A 6,566-nucleotide genomic window follows, 5' to 3' on the forward strand; every position below is an offset into this window, starting at 1 on the left:
AGCGCCCAACAAAAGTTGGGCGTCCGCCCAACCAAGTTGGGCGTTCGCCCAACATTTTGGGATCCGTGCCTATAAAAGGCACGGATCCCCATGCATTAAGAAAGGGAAGATTTTGGGGAGCTTCTCACACTAGAACATTTTCTAGAGAGAGAAAGTTGATTTTTTTGGGAAAAAAACATTTTTTTTTCCTAAAAATTGAAAATCTCCAAAAAGTTAAATATTTTACTAAAAACACAAAAAACACCGGAAAATCACGATTCGTGGAATCAGCCGACTTCAACTGTCAATACCAATCTTGAGGTATGATCCGAGGACTAGACTCGTGTTATTTATTTTAATTATTTTATTTATTTATTTTTATTTTTAGTCTTTATTTTATTTATTTATTTATCACGTTTATTTATTCTCTAGTATTTATTTAATTCTCGTCCCGTATTAAATAAATGTTCGTTTTGGTTTTGAAATGAAAACCTCGTTTTAATATCCCAATACGAACCGTGATCCGATTCAAAGGTAGTTCAGGATTAAAAAAACGTTGTAATTATAAGTTTTTTAAAATATTTCTAAATAACGTTTTGAAATAAAACATCGTTTTAGGAGTCTCCGTTATAGACTATGATCCAATTTGGATAGTTCGGAGGTCCAAAACGATAGAATAGATCTAATTTAAAGTGTTTGAACAAATATGGATAATATAGGGACTGCTGTTGATATTCTCCCTTTTCTGTCACTAACAGCAGATTAGCGACGGATTTTCCGTCGGTAATCTGCTGGAATCCGAAAATTGCCCTTTTAACCCTCTTTTCTCAACTTTTTGATATTTATACTTGTATATATATATATTTAATTATGTAGCATATTCATAAAAATTATTTTTGAGTCCTATAACCCTTAAATACGTATTGTATAGCTTATATTTCACATTGGGAATTTAATCCGTTTTGATTTGGTTTTGTAAAGCATTATATTTATATATATATATATATATATATATATATATATATATATATATATATATATAGTTTTTGGCTCATTTAAGCTATATTAGCTATTATTTAGAGTGGAAGTTGTTTTTTTATATATTTATTATGTAAAACTATTTTGAGATAAATGTTATTTTCTATTTATGGATCTTGCCCATTATTTTCATATGTTTTTTTGTAGGATAAAAATGTATTATACTTAGTATTTTGTATTATCATTATTATGCATATATTTAGTATCTTTTACTTATCTTTTAAACTATATCCTTATTTTTAGATAAAAATGTATATATATATATATATATATATATATATATATATATATGTATATGAATCTCCTCTTTCACCTGATTCATCATAGTAACGGCAAACCGCCGACTCGGTCATAAAGACCATTAATGAGCTATCAATTAGCTAACCGCCAGGTTAAAGGTAACCAGTAACCGCCAGCTTAAAGGTAACCAGTAACCGCCATTAATGGAGCATTAATGGAGACCTTCTAGTTGCTGAAGGTTACGACTTCTTAGCTATATATAGCCTACATCCCTAGGCTATCAAGGTACACATTAACTTACTCTTCGTCAATTCCGTTTGCTCTCTTGATCTTCCTTACTGACTTTGGCATCGGAGTGTCCCCGGCCGATCCCAACGGCGCCTCACAGGGACGTGCTTCGATCAAGGATTTTTCCCCGAGTTATCAATTGGTGCGGTGAAGGTGGATCTCTAACAAACAGAAGATCACAAAATCTTGATTGTATAGAGTTTCACAAAGAACACAACAATGGAGTCAACAGAATAGAAATCACAATCTCAAACTTTGGCTCAATCAGTACAACAAATCTTTCCAAAGATACAGTTCTCCATATATTGGTGGGAAAGAGTTTTCTACATTAAATCTGGAATTTTATGATGAAAAAGATAAGTTTCCTCTCCTTTCTTATTCCATTTTTAATTAAAGAAAATTGAGATCTCTCACTCTTATAAAGTGCTATGAATATCATTAAATGTTATTATGATAAATCTAATAAACTGTGAAAGATGAAGTCATAGACACAAATCTTTCATTAAATCTTGCATGCTTACTATGCCCTCATATTTTTATGCATGACGAGTATAATATGTCATTATCATTGAATTAGTACAAGATGCATGTATAAGATCCGTAATCTTGGAATTTTATAAAAAAAAATCATCCATTCAATGTGATTTTATCATTTGATATTAAAATATCATAAAAAGGCTCATGTAATTACAAATGATTTAGATCTGGTCGGTCTTTTGGATGAACATGCATATAACTATTAGAAGAAATTATAAAAAAATCATATTTGGTTTTTCCTTGTACAATTCACCATCTATATATGGATTTTCTCCTATATAGTACTTTTAATATCAGAAATTCATATTTTTTAATATTGTTTTGTCAAACAGTTATTTCATTCCCTTTTTTACAAGGATGTGTCTATTCATATAAAAACTGTTTATTTGACATTGTTAGAATTTCTGTTACCAACACAAGAGACTTGAAAATATTGAGTCTATTTGTAATTATCCTGTAATTGTCCCTAACTATTAAGCCCATTATGGGCTGATGAATTACCAAATGGGATAAACAAAACTTTCATGTCCTGAGCTAACTACAAAATAGTGCAAGTGTCGGTTTCGGATCAGAACATTAATTTATGCAAAATTCTTAGGATATACATGAGAATTCCTTAAAGATTGGAGGATTGTATGTGAAGGTAGGTGAGAGTGGATTTTGAGTAATTTTCCTTACACTCCAAATTGGAGGAGAATCATGGTACATGTATTTTTCTTCCAAAATTACCCTTTCTCTTTTATTTTATTTGTACAAATGAAATGATATAAGAGTAATTTTATATATAACTAATTATTAAATCATCACTTACCTTTCTTTAATTACACCTCATTCAAATGAGGCTTTAATGATCTCTGAATGCCATTAATGTATGGATGCACAATATTAATTGCAAGTAAATAGGAACTATGTAAGATATCTTACCCAATATAGAATGTCATAACTTTTATGACATTTAAAATAAATATGCTATCTTGGATATTAATGCGCATTGAAATACAAAAGGACATTATTCTTAAACCATTCTCATTATGGTTATTTATTAAGAATTCATTATGATATTCATGTGCAGTAGCAATCTTTATGGTTATGACCGTTATACGTGATATTATTATTAAAACAAGCACGATTAAAATTCTATTATGAATTTATTTGACATATAATATTTACTCGGTTTTATCCTTTGACTAAGCTCATTCTAGAGTCAGGGACCAACGTGAAGGAATTATTAAGTTGATTCCAAGATGAATTAAAAATTCCATAAAGAGACATTGCATTATACATGATATTTGCCAACAAGGTCAATGCAAACAGTCTTTTGCTATGAAGTATGTTCCGTGGATCAAGCCACTGATCCCCAAGGTAAGTGAATATAGCTTTTATGCCTTACCACAATCTTTTAATAATGGACAGGGTATGCCCCACTTCTGGAGTTCTTTCAGTGCTAACCCACAGGTACAAGGGAATTGCTAATAATGCAACCAGTGCCAAACACTAGCATGAAAAATAAAGCTCAATCCAGAGAAGTGTATATGTAGAGCCACTTCATAAAAATTCCTTGACTATGTCATTGGCCAAAAAGGAGTTAGAGCAAATCCAGATAAAATAAAAGCCTTGCGAGGAAAAAGGTGAAAAGATCGCCTAAATAAAAGCCATGCGAGGAAAAAGGTGAAAAGAGCGCCTAAATGAAATCCCCACTATGGGTGAGAAAGATCCAGAGGTTGAACGGGCGGATCATCGTACTAGAAAGATTGTCAACAAGCATATCAAGGTATAAAACAATTCCTAGCAGAACCACCCTTGATGAGCAGACCAATCTGAAGGGGAGACCTGCATTTGTATCAATCTGTCATGGATAAAGATATGTGCACCGTGGTTATTTAAGAAGAAGAAGGTCAGTAGTTCTCCATCTATTATGTTAGCAAAATGTTGAAGGATGCAGAGACAAGATATCAGAAGTTAGATAAAATGGCTCCCATGGTTGTGACAACATCCATCCGCGTTAAACCATATCTCCAAGCATAACCTCAACATGATCGAGATCAAGATCAAGAACCGGCTTCACCATCATGATTCAACATTAAACACACGAATGATGAGATTGAAAGGTGAGTGCATGCCGCTCTATATAGACAAGAGAACAATGCAGAAAGGTACGCCATCAAGTTAACATGAAATCGCCATTCACAGCACGGATCCTGGGGTACGAAGCGGACAGAATGTTTAAAGCTTCCAACTTGCCACAATATAAAAGAAAAGATTCAATATAAGCGGGACATTACATATCCCGAACCGAAAGGAGGGGAGCATGTAACCGTTGGAAGAAACGCCAAAGCGTACTACAGGTTGGCCACCACATTGGTTGGCCACCACACTGAAGCTTGCTGGGAGCTGGCAAACTAGATAGCTTTGTCCAGAATAACAAATAACAAGATGACAAGCAGAAGACAGATCCCAAAAATAAATTCAAAAGTGTCATTAATGTCATAGCAGATGGACCAGTGTATCAGCCACCCGTGGAAAAAGCAAAAATATCCGCTCTGGATAAAACATCCCTCCATTGCTCCTTTTGCAGAAACAGGTCCAGTAATCTCTCCACATGCAGATGCATTGGTAGTAACAATGGCGATTCAAGGATGGGAGATAAAATAAAGCGAGTAAAGACACGGGCAGTTCTCGCAATGTCATCACCAAAGGTGCATTCGCCAAAATAAAGGTTGATCCGATCCAAATAGAAACAACCATTGTTGACATCATTGGAGTGACGGGTCACACTATCCAGACCAAGGGCCAGAGGTTGCAGCCCTAATTTTCATCCGTCGTCTGACAATGTACATTCCCACCAGCAAAGGAGGAGTAATGATTAGCGGGAACCAAAAGGTGGCTAAAGAGACTTATACTCGGCGTCACTATCAATCTGCCCACAATCCAAAGAGGACGAAGGTGAGAAATATTAACTTGTCACTACAGCTTTGGGCGACACAGAAACGCTCCTTATTGCTGATGGAAAGCGGGTGCGGATCGCCAAAGGATTAAAACTTGAGATCAAAGAGGATGTTAAAAAAGTTCTCATTGAGTCTGAAAGCGTATTTACATAGGAGAATGAGATCCCCACAGGAGTAAGCCCAGATGTGATTACTTATAAGTTAAACATCATTGAGGATGCGGTTCTAGTTGCTCAGAAAAGACGGAACCATGGGTCTAAAAATCAGTATTTTTACGTATTCTTATATGTGCATTAAACTGTTATAGTATCCTACATTTTATAATTTATTCTTTCTCGCCATACTTCTTATATTCATTTGCCTAGCTTTTAGTGCTGATATACGCCCAGTGGCTGGCGAATGAAAAGTTCCACAGGCGGATCAATTACCTCAAAGATAGGACAATTGATCCCATCACGGGCGGATCCCCTTTCCACAAAGATAAGAAGCACAGACCCTCAGGAGCTTTCAAATGAGCTCAACTCTCTCCTCAAAGACAAGAAAAGGATTGACCACCATCAAAAGCGGGTTAAAATCATCTCAAACATGAGATCATTACACCCTCAACTTTCTCCTCAAAGATAGGAGAACACTCTCCTGGGCGGATCCATCTTTAGATGATCACCATTCGAGAAAGAGTTAAAACATTCCTTGGACGCAAGGACTTTACACTCTCTCACTCCCTTCCCAAAGAAGGGTTCACAAGTCCTACGGGCGGATCGCTTCACCTCAAAGATACCCTAGGCAGCTTTACTTCCTCTAGAAGGAATAGAACAGCTTCTAAACCTTCACAAAGGTTCACACATTGGGGTACAGCTGGCCACCTACCCTAAACAATCGGAGAAATCCTAAACCAGATTCTAGAAAATTACTTGCTAAAAGATATAATGCATTAGTAAAAATAGTTCTGGAAAGCAAAGGGTTCATCCAAGTAATGAAGCCTCGTCTTCATCTCTAAGTAATGAAGCCTCGTCTTCATCTCCAAATAATGAAGCCTCGTCTTCATCCAAGTAATGAAGCCTCGTCTTCATCCAAGTAATGAAGCCTCGTCTTCATCTCCAAGTAATGAAGCCTCGTCTTCATCTCCAAATAATGAAGCCTCGTCTTCATCCAAGTAATGAAGCCTCGTCTTCATCTCCAAGTAATGAAGCCTCGTCTTCATCTTCAAACAATGAAGCCTCGTCTTCATCTCCAAATAATGAAGCCTCGTCTTCATCCAAGTAATGAAGCCTCGTCTTCATCTCCAAACAATGAAGCCTCGTCTTCATCAAATTAATGAAGCCTCGTCTTCATTCAATTCATGAAGCCTCGTCTTCATCCAATTCATGAAGCCTCGTCTTCATCCAATCAATGAAGCCTCGTCTTCATCCAATTAATGAAGTCTCGTCTTTATCCAAACAATGAAGCCTCGTCTTCATCAAAGTAATGAATTCACGTCTTCATCATAGAAATAACAAAGTCTCGCCTCCACAAAATGAACAAAAGTCCCTAAATGGCTGA

Source organism: Euphorbia lathyris, chromosome 4, assembly GCF_963576675.1.
Source record: "Euphorbia lathyris chromosome 4, ddEupLath1.1, whole genome shotgun sequence".
Lineage (NCBI taxonomy): Eukaryota > Viridiplantae > Streptophyta > Magnoliopsida > Malpighiales > Euphorbiaceae > Euphorbia > Euphorbia lathyris.